The 23,534-nt window shown below is 46.3% G+C and overlaps 1 long non-coding RNA gene across 2 annotated transcripts in view; it reads left to right on the top strand.

The window, feature by feature from the left end:
- The window catches only part of LOC135896423 (uncharacterized), a 657,092-nt gene that overhangs the window by 46,433 nt on the left and 587,125 nt on the right, over positions 1 to 23,534 (top strand). Inside the window, exon 2 of one of the 2 annotated variants that reach the window (XR_011513926.1) lies at positions 6,128 to 6,202. The exons of the other annotated variant lie outside the window; for it this stretch is intronic. This is a non-coding gene — a long non-coding RNA (uncharacterized lncRNA). The remainder of the gene's footprint in view (positions 1 to 6,127; positions 6,203 to 23,534) is intronic. 2 annotated transcript variants of the gene reach the window in all.

The raw sequence follows: 23,534 nt of genomic DNA, 5'->3' as shown, positions 1-23,534 counted from the left end.
TGCACGTTCTCTCTCAACATCAAGTAGATATATGGTAGACGAAAGCATCTGCAACATGGTTTATCTGATAACTAAGTCAACTTTCTGTACGGAGAACGCGTTTCTCTGTCAACACATTTCCTTCAGCATGGTCTTTTCTCAGTTCTTTGTCGTCTCGAGATTCCGGTCATCACCATCTGCGCTAGCGCTAATTACTACTACTTCCCGCAGCATTTCGTTGCCTGACATAGTTCTGAGTCCTTAAGTTATCAAACTGCTGACGTTTGGTTCCGGTTAACGGACACGTTTATGCATCACGGCGCACTTGACTTGCACCAGCCAGCCAAGTGCAGGGGCAGGCACGTACCCAGGATTTTTTTTCGGGGGGGGGGGGGGTGCCCACCACCTTCATCATCATCATCATCATCATCATCATCATCATCATCATCATCATCATCATCATCCTGTTTTATGTCCACTGCAGGACGAAGGCCTCTCCCTGCGATCTCCAATTACCCCTGTCCTGCCGCCAACCGATTCCAGCTAGCACCCGCGAATTTCCTAATTTCATCGCACCATCTATAGTTTTCTGCCGTCTTCTACTCCGTTTCCCTTCTCTTGGTACCCATTCTGTAACCCTAATGGTCCAACGGTTATCTAACCGACGCATTAAATGGCCTGCCCAGCTACATTTTTTCCTCTTGATGTCAATTAGAATATCGTCCATACCCGTTCGCTCTCTGATCCAAACCGCTCTCTTTCTCTCTCTTAACGTTATGCCTAGCAATCTTCGTTCGATCGCTCTTTGCGCGGTTCTTGACTTGATCTCAAGTGTCTGCCCCATATGTATGCACTGGCAAAATGCACTGAGTGCCCACGTTACTTTTCAATAATAATGGTAAGCTTCCAGTCAGGAGCTGGCAATGTCTGCCGTATGCGATCCAACCTATTTTTATTCTTCTGTGAATTTCCTTCTCATGATCAGGGTTCCCTGTGATTAATTGACCTAGGTAAACGAACACCTTCACAGTCTCTAGTGGCCGACTGGCGATCCTGATGTCTTGTTCCTTTGCCCGACTATTTATCATTATCTTCACCTTCTGCATATTAATATTCAACCCCACTCTTACACTCTCTCAGTTAAGGTCTCCAATCATTTGTTGTAACTCGTCTGCATTGTTGTTGAATAGAACAATGTCATCGGCAAACCGAAGGTTGCTGAGATATTTGCCGTCGATCTTTACTCCTAAGCCTTCCCAGTTTAATAGCTTGAATTATTCTAACCACGCAGTGAACAGCTTTGGAGAAATTGTGTCTGCCTGTATGACCCCTTCCTCCATAGGTATCTCCCTGCTTTTCTTGTGTAGAATTAAGGTAGCTGTAGAACCTCTGTAGCTATTCTTACGCGAAGGACGAGTCAGTAAGACGAGAAACTATTTACAGATTATATTTACAACAACGGTTGCAGCGCTGACCGGTTAGATTCACAGCGCGAGCCCAGTTCGTTCTTCCTCCTCTTTTCTGTAGTGATGGCGCCCACGCGCCTTGTTCAAACAAACAAATACCACACGCATGTAGCAATATTTTTCAAGCTTTTTTACGTGAGCGTTCTGTCCTCCTTAATTACGTAGTGCCTCTATGACTGCTGGTATCTCTACTGAATCAAATGCCTTTTCGTAGTCTATATAAGCCACGTAGAGAGGCTTATTGTACTCTGCGGATTTCGCGATAACCTGAGTGATGACATGGATGTGATCCATTGTAAGGTATCTCTTCCTGAAGCCAGCCTGTTCCCTTGGTTGACAAAATCCAGTGTTGCCCTTATTCTATTGGAGATTATTTTGGTAAATATTTTATATTTTGCTGGGAGCAAGCTAATGGTCCTATAATTTCTCAATTCTTTAACGTCGCCTTTTTTGTGGATTAGTATAATGCCCGCATTCTTCCAGTTTTCTGAGACCCTTGCAGTCGATAGACACTTCGTATAAAGAGCAGCCAGTTTTCCAAGCATTATGTCTCCTACATCTTTGATTAAATCAACTGTAATTCCACCTTCTCCTTCCGCTCTTCATCATTTCATTTCTTACAGGGCCCTTCTGACCTCATCTCTAGTTTAGGAGAGTTTCTGTATCCTGTTCATTACTGTTTCTAAGTGAGGTATGGTGACTCCTCTGAGTACTGCATACAGGTCAGCTTATCATTTTTCCGCTGCTTTTACTACATCTTCGAGATTGCTAATGATATTATCTTTTAGTGTATACATCATGGTTTGTTCCAAGCCAGGTTTCTGTTTTACTGATTTTAGGCTGCGTTCATTTTTTACGGCTTCATCAGTCTTTCTCATGTTATAGTTTTTATTATCAGTTATTTTCGCCTTGTTGGTCAGTTTTGACAGTTCCGCGAATTGCGTAACGCTGTGCGGCCGCCAGTCCCACGCAACCGCGTAGAGCGCAGGACTCTGCGATTCTAGATGTACTGCGCTCACCGCGAAAGGTTAGAAAAACACCCACATAAGCACAGCAGAGAAGTGGCTATGTGAGGCGGTTCGACCGATAACTTTAGAAGCGTCATTCAAAGCAAGTAATTGTTCTCCACTTGCGGCAGCGTTTTCTCTACTTCCATTTTAAATAAAAATATGGTGATCCATAAATATTCTCATAAACAACGGTTAATTTTTTTTATTATTTGCTTTTCCTTGCAGTTTGGTTGTTGCCTTGGCTCTCTCCCTTAGTAGATCGCTTAATTTCTCAACTCCTTGCGATTTTTGTTTCCAGTTGCCAATTTCGCACGAAAAGTGCTATACAATTAGGAAAAAACAGACGAGCTAACGGGCGACAGTCATCTTGCTTATGGGTTTAAGGGTTATTGCAGGGTTTCATGACGCACTTTCACATTATTTTATTTCCCACCTTATCTAACCCATATCACGTGTAGATGGTTGCGGGCATCTGCCAGCCTCGCGGCGAGCCGTAACTCAAGGAAATAATGAAGCAAAGGGAAAAGTTAAACGCGATTGGCGTTTTCTCCGGCCGCAACTCGTTCCACGAGAGTACAGACCAGTTTAGTAAAAGCCGCATCCCTCTCCTGGTCCCAGGATCAGCCTAAACAAAGAAGGTTGAACTAACAAAAGCAACAGCTATGCGCGTGACGGTTGAATAGATGGTGACAACTGAACGCATCTCGAGTTAATCGAACGGGTGCGGAATCTATGAGAAAACTGTCCTTCACCTTACAAGAGATGCCGATAACTACCGCCATCTAAAAGGAGTGAAAAAGGCAGCATAATGCTGACCGATTAATAGCTGCCAAGTCTCAACATTGATCTGGCGGCGCTTTAGGAATGTGTGAGGAGTGGTGGCGTGGGTGGGGAGGGGGGGGGGGGGGGAGGGTATGCCACTTGATTTCGGGGTGGGGCCCGGGCCCCCCCGGGCCCCCCCCCTGGGTACGTGCCTGTGCAGGGGCATCAGGTCCCGCCGTGCTGCTGAGTAATTCATACACTGTTCCCATTTGGCTTACGTTTTCTTTCTTTCTTCCCCTTGATCAGTATACAATCGCGCGAACGGAATGTCGTAGCTTGCGCCCTGTCGTATACTGGACCGTACGCGAGGCACGACCCAGGCAAGAACGTTAAATGAACAACCGGTAGACGAGCGTGCTTTAATGTCTTCAACCCCCCCCCCCACATGTCGACCCCCCCCCCGGCCCTTCCCTTTCCCACTCCCTACACAGAGCGATTAGGTAACTGGCACGTTGGTGCCTCGAGACTATGGGCTAGGAGAGAGGCAAACCCTGTGTTTGGCTCGGGGAAACAACGGGGCCATTTGTTCAAACACGGCACGAGAAAGAATAGACAGCAAAGTACGCCGAGAAAGTACGACCGAAAGAAAGGTAAGAAGGAAAAGCAAAGGCAGTTATAAGTGCGTGTGACGGTGAACCTTTCATGGCAGGCCGTTGTTGACGCAAGCGATCGTGTTCCGGCGCTTCTGCTGGCTTCGGCACTCTGCGTGGGGGCGCCACTTCCGCGCTTTCCGCCGGACGCAGAATCCTGACGCGCGGCGTTCGGAACATTACAGTTCATCTTTTTTTGTACTTGCATTTTATTTTAAGAGACTTCGATATCGATCTCCTGAGAAATGAGTTCAACTTCTCAAGTCAGTTATCTTTAGCGATGGCGAGCGAACGTGTAAGCGGCGAACGCGCTGAGGAATAAATTTTTGAGCCCGGAGCAAAATGCAGCAAATTAGTAAAACTATTTTGAGAGAAACAGCTCGGGACCAAAGTGATTTTCTTTTAATTGACTCTGTATACGAGTTTCGCCGGCTAAGTTCAATCGTAATCTCATTATTTCATTTGTACATCACTGGGTACTTTAGGAGAGAGAACCGACATCGAATGGGCATCTCTCTCAAGTTGTACAGGTGTGTACCAAGGCTAACGGAAGTGCAGCTTCTGAAACAACAAGTTCTTCAACAAACGCGTTTTTTTTTTCTTCGGCATTGCTATTGATGAAAATTTGATGTTATGGTATGTTATCGTATGTTGGCGACAATTCACGTCGGCTTATTCTGCGGCGGGCCCAGTACACGACACTTAATAGCGCCGGACATTGGCAAGTGTGATGCACGTCTCAGCGAGCGCAGAAATCAGCATTGTTTTATTTATTTGTTTATTACAGAACCCACAGCGCCAGTGTGGCATTACAGTGGGGGGGGGGGGGGTCACATAGTATATACAACAAACAGTACAAGTCATTTCATAATAAATGCAAAAATAATTTACAGCACAACATATACATCCCGAGAAACACAACTTCAGTCAATAACAGAATATATCTTAATGAAGAAAAAGAAAGATACATCTTCAGACAGCATTGGTCCTTACAGCACAACTTCATTCATCAAAAGAACATGTTACGACAAGGAAGAAAAAAATGCATCGTTAGACAGAATTGTTACAGATTCCTGCGGTAACCTGTTCCAGTTCGAAATCGTCCTGGGGAAAAAAGACATTCTTAGCATTTCGGTTTTGCATTTTATTTCTCTTACCTTATTCACATGATCTAGACGTAAAGATACATACATACAGATACATACAGGACAATCAATGCTTGATATACCAGGAATGTGTACCTCGCGGCATACCATGAGAAGGCATGGGAGGGAACTCTCTAGTGTAATAAGTTTGCCTTACTTTATCTGTAAAGTGGTAAACAGCAGCGATATATATGGACATTTACGTTTAATATACGACAGCTTGATGCCATTAACTTCGCGCGGCATGTCGATTGCTGTGTTCAGCCAATCTATGTTTATAAGTCAGCTCTATAGAAGTTACACAGCAAGGTTGCAAAAAACAATGCCTGCAACATTTAAATGTGCATCCAGAAACACTTAGGTATTTTTATAAAAGACGGCGATGAATCGCTTGCTTTAATTTCTTCTGTTGTGATACAAACAGAGTTGGTAGGCGTAGAAAGTCTGCTAAGCACACATGGTCAGCACTTTGCTTATACGACGCCTGCTGAGAAGCTCCTACCACGATTCTCACGCGTTCGTACATGATAAATAGTTTTGCAGGACCTAGTGGACGCGTGATCGCGACACGACAACCGAAACCTGACAACTGACAACACTCTGCTTGTGACGAGCACGTATTTTGATGGCGGCGAGAGGGAAGAAAGCCAGTGTTTTGTGCACCTTAAAGAACCCCAGGTGGTTAAAATTAATCCGAAGTCCCCCACTACGGGCGTGCCTCATAATGGTGTCGTGGTTTTGGCACGTAAAACCCAAGAATTAAAAAAAAAGAACTCCTAGATGTGCTCTTTTGGAGAAAAATGAGAGAAAGCGTTCAATTAAATTTAGTTGGTAATGTATCAAATTATATTCGAATACCGGTTTGGCTAGGTTTATCGAGGACGACTGCTTGTAGCTCACAAAACTAAGTGAAGGCTAATGCTGCCTATAAGTCAGTGGCGTCGCCACTTTCTAATTCCTGCACCAGCTCTCCGTGACGTCACAGATTGTGGCCACGCCTTTCCAAAGCTAGATTTAATAACAGGAAAGTATCGCACTTCATTTGTACAAAGAAAAAAAAACACAAACGTGCTTTTGTAGACGTACATTCTTTTTGTTTGTTTTTTTTCGCACAGGAGCCCATGCTCTGGAACATTCCAAAGACAGTGACGTCATGCTGCGAATAATTTTATCGACGCCGGAATTCTTTGGTGAGAAATTCTGGAAGGCCATTTCGGCCTTCATTTCCCACATCTGCCTTTGGTTGTGCTATCTTGCGATTAAATGCATACCTATAGTTCCGAAACAGCATTCTACCACTTATATTCTGGTGTTATGGCGTTTTTCTCTACAGTGCCCATTTAACAGCTCACACAAGATAGAATTAGCGTTACAAAACCGACCACCCTATAGTGTTTAAGCGGCTGTGGCTTTGCACCGCTGAGCACGAGCTCCCGGGTTCGGTTCTAGACCCCGTCGGCCGCATTCTATGAATGCGAAAACGCGCCCCGCGCTTTGGGCGTATGCGTTAGGCAACCATATAGATGGTCAAAAGTATTCCAGAGCCATCCACCATGGCGTCCCTCATAATCAAATGCGCAGTTTCGGGACGTTAAACCTAACATTTTATTATATTTTGTTACTAAATGCTTCTCCATGCTTCGCTATAGCGTCTACACGTTTGTGCCATTCTAGCGCATTAAGCAATTGCAGGCACATGTAGTTAGCGAGGGGAAAAATGCATCGCTTGACGCGCGCATATGGCGTAATCATCTTGCATGCGACGACGCAACATCGGTGCATACAACTTGTACAGCGTATACTGCATACACACGACGGCGCAGGCGTTCCATGGGGAGCCTGGTTTCATAACGCCGCCGCCGCCGCCGCCGCCGCGCGAATGCAGGGTCAACAGCGCGGGTCAGCGCCGAGCAGGCGAGGGCAGGTACAGGCAGCGCGAAGGCCCGCCGTGCTCGTAGGCCGGCTGCGCAAGAGTCCGCGCGGTACGCATCCGTTCGCGTCGCTCGCGTAGCGGCAACGGCAGCAGCACCCGACGCTGGCCTGCCCGCCCGCGCGCCTCCCGAGCACGATCCTGCGAGCGCGGTCCCAGTTTCCCGCGGGGCGCTCTATCAAAAGCTCGCAGCCGTTACAAAGGAGCGGGACGTCACCGCCGCGGCCCGGGACCATTTATAAACTTGGCATCTGCCGAGCGGAATCGGGCGCACTTCTTCACTCGGAGCCGCGCACGCCGCCTGCGCTGTGAGCGCCCGCGTGTTCGCCCGGCGCCTCCTCCTGCCGCGGGCTTGAGCGCACACGGCTCGAGAGATCGCGACACCGCGCCCCCGCCGTGCACAAAACAATGCGGCGAGAAATCAGAGAGGAAGAGCGAGGCCCTCGATCCCATACGTAGGACGCTGCTGTGGGTCCGCGGGCCCGCCTGCATTCGTGCATGTGCGGCGCTTGGCGGGGCGGCTCGCGCCTTTTGGGCCTCTGGAACTTTTTTTTCTGCGTCGCGAGACGATCGCGCGTGCTGAAAATACTTAATGAGGTCCCGCGGCGCGGCATCGTATATGTGTGAGGCGTGCGTCTGTGTATGCTCTCTCTCCCCTCCCCCACTCCTTCCCCCGCCGGTCCCACTGTGACGGCGCTTGGCGAAATGAAACAGATGCGACGCCCTCCCTTATTTCTGTTGCTGCTGCAGGGTGGCGAGGCTGGCACGCACGCCGCGCACAGACTGCAGCTCGGCGCGGTTGCGAAGTGGATTGTTTATGCGTGCCGATTCCGTCTCGCGGGTGGGGTACGGAGACCTCATTATGCCGATGTAAGAGGAAAGCAACCTGTTTCTTATTAATTATTATTATTATTTTACCTGCCGATGCACGGCGACGATTGCGTCTCACGTGCAGGGCTCTTCTGCTCACTGGTTCTATATACTCTAGAAGGAATTGATAGAGCAAGAGAGAACGGGTTAGGGGAGAACCTTATAGTTTCGAGGTGACGTTGCGACAGCAGAACTTGTTTTCGCGAAGTGCGTCTGGTGTACGGAAAGGTTACTATCGGACCGAGGATTGCCTCTGCGTTAGTCACCTTGATTTCCTTCCCTCGTAAATTCAAGCGTAAAACTTGAGGCGCTTTTCGACAAGTAGCGGAATCCACTAATATACTTCACTGGTTCGTCCATGAAGGTCTTGGTCCCGTGACTGTTAGCAGGAAACTAAACACAGACGTGAACCAAAGCGTGAACGTATATCTAGCATTGTATTATACTCTAGGAGTACGCTACTAATACTTACCGAGACGTCGATGGCTCACTGATGACATATATGCGATACTGAAGTGGTGCCAGACTTACAGAATTTTCGTGTGTACTGCAATGGCCCTATACCTACACGCAGTGGCGGTGTACTCACCACAATCCACGGGCGATTGTCTTGTACATTCATCGATATTCAGTCAGAGCTGGAAATATTACGGGTGATTATCCAATCACGTCCACAGTCCGTAGTACTCGGCGTTTGTTACCTACCACCGACCCTCCCACCCGCCGTGGTTGCTCAGTGGCTATGGTGTTGGGCTGCTGAGCACAAGGTCGCGGGATCGAATCCCGGCCACGGCGATCGCATTCCGATGGGGGCGAAATGTGAAAACACCCGTGTGCTTAGATTTAGGTGCGCGTTAAAGAACCCCAGGTGGTCGAAATTTCCGGAGTCCTCCACTACGGCGTGCCTCATAATCAGAGAGTGGTTTTGGCACGTAAAACCTCACAATTAAGTTTTTTTTTAGCGACCACCCCACACTACTTCTGAATTTGGCAACCAACTTAACGAACTTATGTATGGGCTCATTGCGGCCCACCTAAATGCACACATGCTTCTATTCGGTGATTTTACCTTCCCACAAATAAACTGGCGCACTGACAATTTGTGCTCATCGACAGGACTAGCCGAAGCCAGGAACTCTCTCGATATCTGCCTCAATTTTAATATGACCCAGCTAGTTACTGAAGCAACACGTATTTCGGAGGGTGCATCCAATGTCTTAGATCTAATACTAACCAACGACCCTGAAAGCCTATCACACATTCATTATCTCAACGAAATCAGCGACCATAAAGTAATCCATGCCAGTGTTTCCTTTCGACCAACAATGCGCGAAATGTATAAGAACGATGCAGATCTACGACAAAGGTGATTACGAAGCGATAAACGTGGGCCTTAGCACGTTGTATCCCACATTTAGGACAACTTTTCGCCACCTTAATGTTGAAATCAATCGGACACGCGTTAAGTAAAAACTGAAGTAATTAACAGCTAAATTTGTACCCAAAGTGAGTTTCAGAGCCAGTCGTCACAAACCGTGGTGTACGGAAACATTAAAATGCCTTGAAAATAAAAAGAAACACCTATTCCGGGTTCCAAAACTTTGAGGTGAACCAGATGCATGAGAGAAATATTACGAAGCAAATCAAAAATACCTTTCTTCTTTCTACTCTACATCAAGTAAGGCACTTTTTATCACTTAGAATCACCCAAACTACTAAAAACTAATTCCAAACAGTTTTGGAAAACACTCAAAGCCGACGAATCACGAGAACTCGTACTCATCAGTGATCGATCGATCGTACTCGTCAATGAAGCGATTACTGACGTGGACTGTGCGAACTTGTTCAACACCACGTTCGCTACAGCCTTTACTGATGAATTGAACGCACTCTTCGCTGTACCTTTGCTTCACTTAGATTTTGACATGGCAATCAATTTCTGTGAAAATGGAATCTCATCCGTGATAGAAAATATTAAATTGTCATCTTCAGCTGGAATGAATGAAATTGATTCCAAAATCTTGAAAAACACCAAACACAACGTCTCGCTCTATCTCACCCTTATTTTTTCAGTCACATTCTTCAGGAGTCATTACAGACGACTGGAGGACAGGGAAGGTCATTCCGGTCTTCAAGTCAGGCAGTGCAATTTCCGCGCTCAATTAACGCCCTATCTTTCCAACAAGCGTCCATTGTAAAATCATGTAGTGCGTTATCCACTCCTACATAATAAATTTTCTTGCCAGCAATAACTCTTTTCATCGTTCTCAACATGGCTTCTGTTAGGGGTTGTCACGTGAGGCACAGCCTGCAGTTTTCCTACATTGTGTTCACACCAACCTGGATGCCCTTTGATAAGGTTCTTCGCCAACGATTGTTTGCAAAACTATACCAACTAAATGTACATCCTACTGCCTTAACATGAATTGTAGAATTTCTTACTAATTGATCGCAATATGCTGTTATAAATACCCACCTATCCACTCCGATTCCAGTAACGTCAGGCGTCTCCCAGGGCTCGGTTCCTGGCCCACTCCTATATTTTATATATATCAACAACTTACCTTTGCATGTATCCTATAATATACGCATGTTCGCCGATGACTGTCTTATCTACAGCGACGCACTAAACACTTCGGCTCAGATAACCCTACAGAGCGACATTGCTGATGTTCGAGTATGGTGTACCACTTGGTTAATGACATTAAACGTTAGCAAATGTAAAAGTATGTCGTTCGCACGCAGCCATAATCTTCGCAGGTTTCCATACACAATTAATAATTTGACTCTAGAATGAACTGACACTTACGTATACATGTCGGTGTCACTTCGGCAAATGACCTAATCTGGCGTACGCATGTGCATAACATCATATCAGCTTCTAACAAAACCTTAGGCTTCCTGAAACATCATTCCCGGAATGCTCCAAGTCTCGTAAAATTATTTGCCTACACATCCCTTGTACGACCAAAACTAGAATACGCTTCTGCAGTCTGGAATCCGCATCAAGCATACCTCATCGACGCCCTTGAAGCAGTACAAAAAAAGAAGAAAGAAAAGCCCTTCTCGATTCATCCATTCTTCATACTCGTATACGACATCAACATCACGTCACTGAAATTACTATCTGAGCTTCCAGACCTTGTTCTAAGTTGGCGCATCGCTTCCCTCTGTCTTTACCACAACCTCTTTTACAGTTCCACTCTTCATTAAGCGCCCTACGTCATGCCCGTATCCCGCATGTCGTGCCGGACCAGCCACGCGCACTAGGTTTCGCGACCGCGTTCACGAACATCAACATTTTTAGCCTCCTTTTTTCTTCGCACAGCGGCAGACTGGAACAGCCTCCCTCCCTGCCACTGTCGACATAACCTGCCCATCCGTATTTTTGCAACACGTCGCTGACCTTTTCCAACTGAGTTGCACTTGAATTGTCATTATACATGTTATGTTTATTAATATTTGTGCATGTATATAGACACACAAGAGCAAATATATGTGTGTGTGTGGGCGCAACTACTTGAATATATGTATAATATATATAGCTCGCTCGCTCACTTTCTACTATCAGAGTCTACGTGGAGTGCGGTGGTGTTGGTGCAAAAGTTCGGTTTTTATTTTCCTATGGCGAGGGTGATTGACGCTGAGAGTGAGGGAGTTGCCTGACGCCCAATAATGGCGTCATGACGACGACGGCGTAAACAGAAGGACGGACGGTGAACACAGAGCAAAGAGCAAAGAGCAAACCCCGTTTCGAGGTTTTTAACAGCTGTCGCACGAACACAATAAAAAAGTCACCTGATACCCTACTCTGACGTCACAAACAACACTCATATGCCTCAGTGAGCACTACTCCCGAACATCGTGCATGCGCGTGGTCGTTTTTTCTGTGACGACGCTGTCTGGTACGCTGCGCTCATTTATGAATCTTCGGGCACCGCTCTGTTCACTCTAACCTTCTTATGCGTTTCCTTGTCGTCGCAGTCGTTCTTCCCATTTCTTGTGTTGAGGAAGTCATCCATACACCGATGCAATGCTGAAGAGTTGGTTCACGCAAGAATCACTTCATCACCAAATCAGCGCATGATCTTGGTTTGACTTTTCTTCTTGCCTTTACTTATATTCTTTGTAAATATGAACTGGGTTAAATTTTCTTTGATATCGGCATTCCTAATAAACTAAAAAATAAAGTGAATGTGGAAGAAAAGGTTAGTCATAGTTAGCGGGTGGGGTACGGAGACCTCATTATGACGACGCAAGAGGAAAGCATCCTGTTTCTTATTTATTATTGCTTTCATTTTGCGTACCGATGTCCGGCGACGATTGCTTCGTACCAGGGATTTGCGAAGGTTAGTCAGTGCACAGGTTAGGTATTGTAGGTCATTGTTTTCTGTTGAAACTGATAGCCAACGGGCTCTCGAGTAATCACGTTTGTTATTATGACGTTTCCCATAGAAACTAACAGACTCCACAAGTAGTTACCACTCACGATGCGAATTTCAGTCGTCGAGGAAGCACCAGACGCTAAAGCACAGACGAAGGTTCCTCTTAAGCAACTGTGCAGTATTTCTCATTTCGCAACCCCGTGCATGGAACCTATATATACGTAGAAGCTCGATGCCACATATACATACGTAGTTGCGGAATACTATGGAGAAAAACAACGATATGTGCCGAGCGACAAGAAAAACTGACAAAACACTGTACATGCAGGGTGCACACGCACGCTCACGCTTATACGCGCGCACGACATTCTTGTGTGTGCGCGCGCACGGGCGGTATATACACACAGGCACTGCTGCCCTCTCGAGCGGCTTCCTATAGACGACGTAAGCCGCCGGGCTAAGTTAAACAAGGGGGATTAATGGATTCCGGGGATTCGGTTCCTGTGGCGCGCCACCTTCCGACGGGGACCTTTAACCACACAGGAAACTGGGAAGTTCGCGCTGGAGCATCCTTCCACGCCCCCCTTCTCCGCCCCCCTTGCCCACCCCGCTCTTCTACACTATGATGTCATACGCCGCCAGGCAGCTTCTGCGCGAATGTATGAGGACTTTCATCAGCTTGGTCTCTCACCTAATGCCAACGCCAGCAAACAAGAAAATCGTAAGCGATCTAGAAAGAAAGAAAGAGATAAAGAAAGAGCAGCGAGGTAGTAGAAATATCTGGATGGAAATCAAGAAAACTAGAACTGCAGGAGAGAAAAACAATACGAAACTAAAGCCGGCACATAGGACAGGCCGTCGCCTGCGCGGTGTCTAGGTGGCGGTGTGGAAACGCAAGAGGTGGGAAGACTGCCCCACGCCATTGCGGTGAAGAAGCGAGCACGCGGCATGGTGTTTGCGCAAGGGCGACAGGTCGGTTTGCAGCGCGCCTGATGGGTTCGCGGGGAATCCGTGACGTAAGCGGCATCTGCGTTGTGGGAGACAATGACGAGCGTGGGTGGGCTGGCGGATGCGGGTGCACCGTGGAACACATGGTCGCGCGCCGTGATGTGCATTGGGCCGCTTCCCTTGCACTTTCAGTGTCGCGGCAACTCCGGCGTACAATGCTGATTTCAAGGAGCAGAGAGAGACAAAAAATGCACATTTTGCAAACCATCATCTATATACATAAACAGCCGTGTCAACGCCACCATCGGCACCAACTAAATTTGTTGCAGTGTTAAAGACAGTGTATATCTCTTGCACTAGTTAGTACATCCCTAGAATTGCGTAGAAATATCAACCGAGAAAGTGATTTCAAAGCAATCAGAGAAAGCAAGAAAAAATATCACATGGTATCATTAGCGCGAAAACTCTCAAAGATAAAGTACCTCTCAGGGTGATAATTTCAGAGATGAACGCATAGCAGTAATCATGTTGCCTTGTACGTATACTTCAAAAACTTAACCTGCTTGACATCAAAGACCTTTTCCTCACAAAATATTCTAGGAGCAGGTTTTAAAATTTGTGAGAGCTCGTGTGAATGAAGGGGTAAAGGCTTCTTCTGCAGATGTTAAATATGTAAATTATTCTCTTCCACATTCAGAATTACTAAGTTATGTTTACAATTGTACTGAGTGTGGTGCTGTTCGGTATACGCGATGTCCCACGCAACTTGAGCCAAGTATTAAAGATATACAAATGCCACGTAGCTAAACAGAACCAAGGTAATGGTATTTGCCGTCGCTTGGAGATACTCAGATAATTTTTTTTCATTATACCTAATTAGATAATTAGTCTCAATTAATTGATGTTCTCAAATGTTATAATCATATTAAATGCGTCAATGAAAAAATCGTAGGGCAACTTGAGAAACTCCCGATACAGCTTTCTGTTTGTTTTTCCCAGCGTTAAAGAAGTCCGCGAATACACGCAAAGTGCCTCACGCGACCAGTTGCGTATTATGATTATTATAGAAAGAAGCAAGTAGGAATTGACTCGCTTGGTTAACATTTACAGGAGGTAGACACCCAGCAACTTTTGGTGACACATGCGTTTGCAAGCTCTCGATGCAATTATTATATAAAGTGTTATAAAGTACACCAGCTTTCATTCAGATTAACATCTAGTAATCAGAGCGACCTCAAAAGTGCAGGTGTACACGCGTGCTTAGCCGTTTTGTGTGCTATAAGTATGAGTGTAACACTGGCAGAAAATACATCGTTTGAAGTTGGCGTTGTACGTTGTCCCGCGTGCTCTCTCCTCTTGTGATGGTGTACCTGTGCAACAAAAAAATTGTAGATACAAGGCATGTATGTATGTATAGGACATTGAGAACGTTTAAAGATTTTATGCCCTTAAATCAAAACAGCAAAGGACTTGAACCACGTTCCTCGAGACATTGCAACTATCGCAGACCGCCATCAGGTTTGTTCAGCCTTAGCTAACATTGTATATTAAGATGAAAGAAATGAGATTTTCGTACAACTCCGATATTTTGCTTTCACTAGAACTGTATGTGCCTAGTGTTCTTGTTTGTGTTGATGATTTTGCTCACATATATGCGGCAGTTATGTTGTTGTTCCTGTGTACCATGCACCGCCCTCTTTAATGCCTGCGGCTATGCATGAGAGAACAAATGAATAAACAAATGAATAAACAAATAAATAAATAAATAAATAAATAAATAAATAAATAAATAAATAAATAAATAAATAAATAAATAAATAAATAAATAAATAAATAAATAAATAAATAAATAAATAACCACACATACACCTAAGCTGATGAGAACTTTCAGTAATCTTAGACTTATTCGTGGCGCGCTAAAGAAGCAGCAAACCTGTAGTTACGAGCAAACTGCTCCAAAATTCAAAATATGCAATTATACTAAAATGATGTCTCAACAACTGTTCGTGGGACATGGTAAGGGGAAGGGAAATGGGGCTATGTACGGTTCACTGCGGAAACAGTGACACCTAGACTGTGACGCAAGACTGATGCACTGACGAGTAGTTGAAGCTCGTGTATATTGAACTGGTTGCTGACGAGGGCTGCGTTGTATAAAAGAAGCCCAAGGTAAGCATAACGGAGCACGGAGGCTCTGAAGTTGGAGTCACGAACAGTCCTGTCACCTGCAAAATCCTTTTAGCTGTCACGGCATAGGCTCAGTCATGCTTCTTCGACAATAAGCCAGGTTGCTGCCGGTAATCATATCTCGTTTTTCCAGTAAGCATGTTTCACAGTGCTTGACTGAAATGATTCTGCAGGTCCTCAACCTTTTGAGAAGAGAATTTTCTCCCAGTTCGTCGTCTGCTCTCAACCATCCAATCATAACGGAACCTAAGTTCCGAGTTGGAATGGCGAAACAATACGAATGTGCTGAAACGCAGCGGGTAACTTACATTACTCCGTTACTTACTCCGTTATCGACCAGTGACGCAGCTTCACTATACAGGATTACTTGAAATACGTTCTCTTCGTCTTAAAGTTTACTTTGTTGCATTGCACCTCGTCCATCTCTCAGCGCTTCACTTCCTCGCTTTCGTAATATTCTGCTTCTCTTGCGGCCTGCACACGGTGCAGAATTTCCCACGAAATTCACTAGAGGGCACTCTGGCGAAAGCTATTTGTGCTATCTGGCGAGAGTAAGGGGTGCTGTTGTAAACATTGCCAAATGCCGCCATAATGTCATATTTTACAATGCCGTTATTTTGAGCCGATCGGAGAGCCCATAGCAGCCTTCTGGACCAATCAGAGCTGACAAGGTGGTGAATTCGACAATATGGCGGAGTTTGTCAATGCCACCAATAGCACCTCATCGTTAGAATGATAGGTAGTGCGTGAATATGCTTGAACTTCGTCCATCCGGCATCCAGCGGCCTTGCGACCTTGCAAGTTTATTATTTTTGACAAAACGTTGCGTTAAAAATGCAACAATTCGCAATGGCTATGCGCGCGCGCAAAGTCTCATTGCTGGCATGCATCAAGAAGAATGTGATTTCTTGGTAATTTAGAAAGGTAACGTGCAATGAACAATGCCACAAGAACGTCTGAAGCCGCAAGTACAAGGAATAGACGGATTATGTGCTATGTTTGTGTTTCCCATGATAGCTTAACAATCGCAGTACGAGCGTTGACTCCTCTAGTAATGTTTTTCGACCACTATGTATATATAGCGCACTTTCGACATTCCTCAGAGCTCTGAGACCTGCATCTGAACTTTTTTTCTACCAAAAGCATTCGTCAACGTTAGCTTTCCTGCACTATCAGGTTTTGTCCGGAGAAGCCCACCAACCGGGAGGCCAAAGCATCATCCTTTCTGAATAATCGTTTTGTTAGTCATTTCCTATACAGGTGATAGCGGGGCTTAGAGTAAATACATACGTGTGCGCAATCTACAACTTCACCATGGCAAACATAAACATATTTGTGCGTAAGTCCGCAAAGGCCGGTATATCGAATGTGTGATTCTGACGCCGATGCTAAACCGAAATTTTCAACAGGGTACCGGGTAGCTGCATGAACTAGAGGGTGTTTTCCGCGGCGTTAAAGGCAGCACACACAAAACCACAAAAGGATATCACCTTTATTTGCTGGTTACGTAAACGAACCGAGGACTTTCCCGTAATCCCGTCATTCAAACAATGAATTTGGTGGCCTTTGCACACATTTTCTTGCTCGTCTATTACAGTTTTTTTTATAACTACGTACGCGCGCTGAAGATATTTTGTTGGATTATAACAGGCAGGAGAACCAGTTTGGTAGCAGAGCCAAGAAAAGCAAAGTCATGCAAGTGTTCAAAAGCACAGCCGCGTTATTGTTTTCGAAGACAACAGAAACAGCAGTATTAGTTACAGAATGCTGCTGAATGAAAGTGTGAGTAATAGAGTTGCTAATTAATACCTAAAGCTTAGAATTAAAAAGAAAATAACTTCGAAGGAAGACTTATTGCCTATACGTTAACACAATGGGGGGTTCGTGTTGTGTTTACGCATATTTACTTGCACTTTCTATGGTTTAGTCATTGGTGATATAGAGGAAAAGTGCCCCAGGATATTGTTTTTTGTTGCCTTTGATTTTATGACACTGATAATCGTGTGCGGCTCTTCCATGGACCTACAGATTTTCGTATTTTCACTAGGCTAGTGTTTCACCAATGACTGTTTCAGTAAGGAGCAAAAAAAGGGACGTGTAGCAACGACAAGAAATTGTTGGTAAGCCCTCTGGTCACTTGATCAATCCTACGTTCAGACTTTCTGCCTTGACCATGACCCATGCCCCATGGCATGGGGTATGCAAAGGGCCCTTGGAGATTAAAGTTTGGCTGCACAAGTGCGCTGCACGTGTTATGACCATACAGATGACTTAGTGAGCTTGTCAAAGAGCTCTCTGAGCGTTTCTTATAGTTCATAGGTAATACACGAACAAACATGAACATTTTGGTCCAGGACATGGCATACCTACACCACTTAACATCTAACGCTGCATGCAATATTAGATATAGTAACCTGTGTGGAACACGAGCGTGCACGTGGAAACATGACAATAGCAGTATTACTAGACATCAAGAGGGCATTTGACACTGTTAGTCACGTTCACGTTCTGCTAAGTATGTTGGAACTTGGACTATCTGGCAGGTCATTGCGATGGATTTTTGAATTTTTATCAAGTCTCAAAATATTTGTTCAGAAGGGCGAAGGAAGGAGTGCTGAATATGTTGTCAAACAGGGAGTACCACAGGGAAGCATACTCAGCCCCTTCTTTTTAACTGCGTCATGGCTGATTTAGCAAGAAGACTGCCATCACAGTTAAAGTTTTCGTTGTATGCAGATGATGTGTGTATTAGGAGATCTTGGTCTAATGCTCAACTACTTCAGTAGGCATTGCAAGACGGCATAAATATCATTAACCAATTTTCGACACAGAGAGGGATGGTTCTATCACGCGCAAAAACAGCTGTATTGCCCTTCACTCGGAGGCAGGTAAAAAACTTCACCGTTAATCTGGAAGGACACCCTCTAATGATTGTGAGACAGCATCGATTTCTTGGCATAATACTTGATAGGCAGTTATCCTGGACACCCCAAATAAAAAAAAAACTCGAAAACGAGGTCAATGCCATAGTGACTGTACTTCGCAGACTCGCAGGCACATCATTGGGCTGATCAGTATCGTCCATGCTGACTGTTTACAATGCATTAATACGACAAAAAAATTGCGTATTCCGCGCCCACCTTACACGGACTTTCCCACACGTCAGAAGAGTGACTTCAAAGACTTTTAGCTAGAGGACTACGCATATGTCTAGGAGTTCCACGAGCGACTTCTAGCTCTCTTGTAATAGCTGAGGCTCGCCAATCACCATTTCCAGTTATGCGAACTACAGAAACATGCCGACATTATTTTCGTCTTCAAACACAACATGAAAATCACCCATTGGCTCTAGACTTAAGGAAATGAGATAAAAGTTATGTTCATATAGAAATTCGAGGAAACCTTCTGATATTGCCAAGAAATGGTCACGTGGTAGTGACGGTGAAGAAAGAAGCAATACGGAGGAAAACAAAACTAGCTTTTATTGGGCGAACCTGTGCCCACAAAAACAGGCTACACTTATAGCACACACAACGATAGCGGCGAACACGGTCGGCGATCGTCGGAAAACTGAAACTTGAACGTCGCGTCGTCAAGTCGTCTTTCGTCGGTGTAGTTTTGGCTTCCTGACTTCGTCGGGACGGCGGCGTGTCGTCATTAGGTCGTCGAGATGGTTGCTTCGTCGTCTTCGTCGGCGGCGGAGGATCTTCGTCAGTTCGACGAACAGCAACCGCACCTCCATCGGTTGCTGCTTTTAGTTTTCCGGATATGGGCTGACGGACCGGCCGCGGGCTGGGCCAGTGTATGGTCGGCGCTGCGGCGACAGGTAGCGGCCTGGTGACGGCGAACGGGAAGCTCGTCGATGGCTCCACTGAGTGGCGGCGAGGTAGTCGGCGATATCGCGAGGTCGTTCGCCAATCTGTGGCCGCGGCGCGTTAACGGCGAAACCTCGCAGTCCCATCTCCCGGTATGGGCATCGGCGGTACACATGGCCGGCTTCCCCGCAGTGGTAGCAGAGCGGGCGGTGGTCAGGAGCGCGCCAAACGTCTGTCTTCCTCGGGTAGGTGCGCTGGGCGACGGGTGGTCGTGCTGGCGGCGGCGGCGGCGGCGGACGACGAAACTGCGGCGTGACAGGGCCCTGGCGCGGTCGCGGAGGGGGGCCTTGACGGCGTGCGACGGCGGCGTAGGTCATTGCTTGCGGCTCGGGCTGCGGCGATTCAGGGGCTACTCCAAGTTGTTGTTGGAGTTCCTCACGCACGACATCGGCAATCGAAGCCACCTGAGGCTGTGATGATGGGAACAGCTTTTGTAGCTCCTCCCGCACGACAGCACGGATAGTCTCGCGCAGGTCGTCGATGGCCAGTGACTGAAGTCCGGCGTAGTTTGTCGCGTTCGTGCGGCGGTCGAATTGCCGGTTTCGCATCTCGAGTGTCTTCTCGATGCTGGTTGCCTCGCGAAGGAACTCTTCTACGGTCTTCGGTGGGATTCGTACCATTGCGCCGAAAAGTTCTTCCTTCACACCACGCATGAGAAGGCGGACTTTCTTCTCCTCGGGCATATCCGGGTCGGCGTGGCGGAAGAGACGCTTCATTTCCTCCGTGAAGATGGCAACGTTCTCGTTCGGTAGTTGCACTCGGGCGTCCAGCATGGCTTCGGCCCTTTCCTTGCGCACGACGCTTGTAAAGGTGCGCATGAAGCCGGTACGGAACAGGTCCCATGTTGTCAATGTCGACTCCCTGTTCTCGAACCACGTTCTGGCGGCGTCTTCTAGGGCGAAGTATACGTGCCGCAACTTGTCGTCGGAGTCCCAGTTGTTGAAAGTCGCGATTCGCTCGTACGTCTCCAGCCAGTATTCCGGGTCCTCAGTTGCTGCTCCATGGAAAGTTGGTGGGTCCCGAGGTTGCTGTAGGATAACGGGGGACACTGGGGCAGCCATTTGGGTTGTCTTGATCACTATCTTCTTTGTCGTTTCAGGCAGAAGTCCGTGCTCTGGGGGCAGTCTTTGCAGTCTGCGGATAGCACGCTGGTCTTCGGCGATGTTAGTTTTTTCCTCGGGCTTTGGGCTTGGATCGCGACTCCATGGCTGCTTGCACTTCCAAAAATCGAATTGTCAGTAGACGGGATATTCAGAAAAAGAGACATGTCCATTCAAGCTGCTCAACAGCTAGCACTTTACCAGATATATATGCGGTATTCAGGATACACACACGTCTATACAGATGGCTCCAGTACATCAACCTCTTCAACTTCATCATTCATTATACCGTACCTCAACAAACAAGAATCATTTAAGTTGTCTCGTGCGACTTCGTCCACAATGGCTGAACTGTTCGCAATCCTATGTGCGATAAAGTTTATATTGTCAGTAAGAGATGCGCAAAAATGGGTAATTTTCAGCGATTCACAGGCGGCTATAACATCACTATGCAGCACAAAAGGGAAAACATTCAGTGATAGTATAATATATGAGACACTTAAAAATCTCACAAAGGCAAGCGCAGCGAAACATGCAATAGCATTTCAGTGGATACCAGGGCACTGTAACATTCCTGGCAACACAGCAGCCGATGAAGCAGCTCGACAAGCACCCATCAAAGATGATGTGCTTCCGCTCCCAATATCGAAAAATGAGTTATGTTGCATTATAAGGACAACGTCTTCCAAATGTGTAGAAACACTTGGTTTGACCAGAATTCCAAGAGCTCGGACTTCTACCATATTGATCCGTTCATTGAATTCAAATTTTCATTATCATTAGACAGAACTATAGAAACCCTTATTCATCGATTAAGACTAGCCACTGCCTACACAAAGCATTTCTTACACAGGATTGGCTGTGCGGAAACCGCCGAATGTGATTGTGGATTTGTAGATGAAGATATATATGACTTCCTTCTAGATTGCCCACGTCACGACGCACCAAGGTGCCGACTTAAATCAACCCTAATTAAATTAGACCGCAGACCTTTCAGTCTAAAGAAACTTTTAGGTCCTTGGCCAACAACGTCTTTGCAGAAGAGCGCTTTAAGAGCACTAAAGACTTTTCTTGAATTCAGCGGCATTGTTGGACGTTATTAACGCGTTTATTGTTCCTTTCATTTCATTGTCGCTGCATATATGCATGTATTTGTGAATTATGTTATGTTGACTGTTTTGCTGTGACTATACGTGATAGTGCGTTTACACGGTGAATGTATCACCCTCTGACTAGAGACTGTGTCATTAAGCGACAGTATCGTATGTATTTTTGAGACTTTTATCTATATAACTGTGGAGACATTTACCTTGTATATTGTATGTGCCATGTGTTTACTATGACAGAGTCTTTCTGTGAAAACGTTGTGTGGTAAGTCCTGGTGCTTCCGTGAAAAGATTATTTCATATGTAATCTTGTACCCTGTATGTTGTATGATGGAACCATTCAAGAGATAAGGAGTAGCCGGCGCCTTAAAATGTGCGTCAACATCTCCTTATATCATATAAATAAAAAAAACGCTGGACATGTGATAGCATTTCAATGCCTTCCAGGACATTGTGGCAAAATAGGCAATGAAAAGCTAGTTGAGGCAGCCCGCAAATGCCATTATCACATAAAATTTATAAAAAAAATTTTCACTAAAACTGAGGTTTCACCTTTGGCGAAGCGATACGTACACAATGAATGGCATAGAACCTGATGCTCGCCTTCAGGCAATTACAGTCTTTTCTTCAAAAATCCGAGGACACGTAAGCACTTCTGAGTTGTGAATGCGAAGGCGTTAATGCCCAATTGAACGCTGCAGAGTGGTCCTTCAAATTATGAACTCCTCGTGTGCAAGCGAGTGTTGAGAACCTTGGCGCTTTTTGATTTGGCCTTACCGAGGCACAATTATAACGCAGGCGAGAGCTTGCATGGACAAGGAACGCGTGGATAACATAGGCTTGAGAGAGAGTGAGGGTGACGTGGCGTCGCGGCGATGCCCTCTCGCCTCACGTGACACCTGGCGCGTTACTGCGGCAGCAAGTCTCCCCTTCCGCCCGAACTGCTCTGTCGACAGGGGCTCGTGACGTGGCGTCGCAGCCGTTTCGCTGCCACAGACGACAGGCGCCGGCTATTTCGCTCAATTGGTCATTTGACGCTTTCCCATCAAAACATCGAACTAGCACTCCAGTGAAGGCTACCTTGACTGGAGTGCTAGAGAGTCTCCAGATGTCTAAGACGACATCTGGAGACTCTCTGTTACCGGCTTCGGTTAAATGTTGCATATTTAAACAGTCTTCTTTTTCGCAATGGCCAGACTACAAGTCCATGTTGTGACAACTGCAGCACCTGAAATCTGTAGAACGCATCTTACTTGAGTGCCCAGCTTACAGAGACGAGCGACGTCGAGCGTTCATGTAAAATGAACATGGAAAAGCTTGACTAAAACCCCTTGACATTGACAGGAGAATGCCGTAGTGGTCTTCACCGACTCTCAAACAGCGGCACGCAACTATATGAAGGGCAGGATCTCCAACAAAGCGATCAACATAGCGAAACGTGGCGACACTCCTGCCACCTACAACTGCATCATGTGGGTTCCGGGACACCAGGTACTCGAGGGGAATGAAGCGGCACACACCACGGCCCGCGCAAGCGTCAACACCCCCCCTTCCGAGATTCTAGACACGTCCCAGCTACCCACATAGGCAGAAGAAAACAAACTATAGCCCTAAATTACCAAGCACTACTTAAGCCCTATCGGCTTGAACGCAGGGTATACCCTCTCCCACATCTAAAACCAACAAGAAACGAAGGCACCGACTGCAGACGACTCCAGAGTAATACCTTCACAGACGGCATCTTATTCCATAATTTCGAACCGACGCTATAGAGAGACCTGTACACAATACAAAGTGCCAGACAGCCTATCACGCCTTCTACTGCGGTGCAAGAACATCCGAGCAAGCATCGCTGCCACATAACCGGCAGCAGCAGACGCAGAACCAAACCTCCTCACTGAAACGTAGAAAGCTGCGATGTCCAAGCCGGATCTGGTCGACCAGCGCGAACTCGTCGCCGGGGCCTAGCGGGTGGTTCAGGCCAGAGGGTTTCTGGAATAAGGGACCCTCCCACCTCGATTCACAAGTCACTGTTTCAAATAAAGGTTTGTTCATACATACATTCATACATACCTTGCCCATTAAAACGACGCAAAGTCCTGGACTCATTGTTTTTATATA

Source organism: Dermacentor albipictus, chromosome 4 (assembly GCF_038994185.2).
Source record: "Dermacentor albipictus isolate Rhodes 1998 colony chromosome 4, USDA_Dalb.pri_finalv2, whole genome shotgun sequence".
Classification (NCBI taxonomy): domain Eukaryota; kingdom Metazoa; phylum Arthropoda; class Arachnida; order Ixodida; family Ixodidae; genus Dermacentor; species Dermacentor albipictus.
The sequence above is the reverse complement of the archived record's forward strand: the minus strand, read 5'-3'. Positions and strand labels throughout refer to the sequence as shown.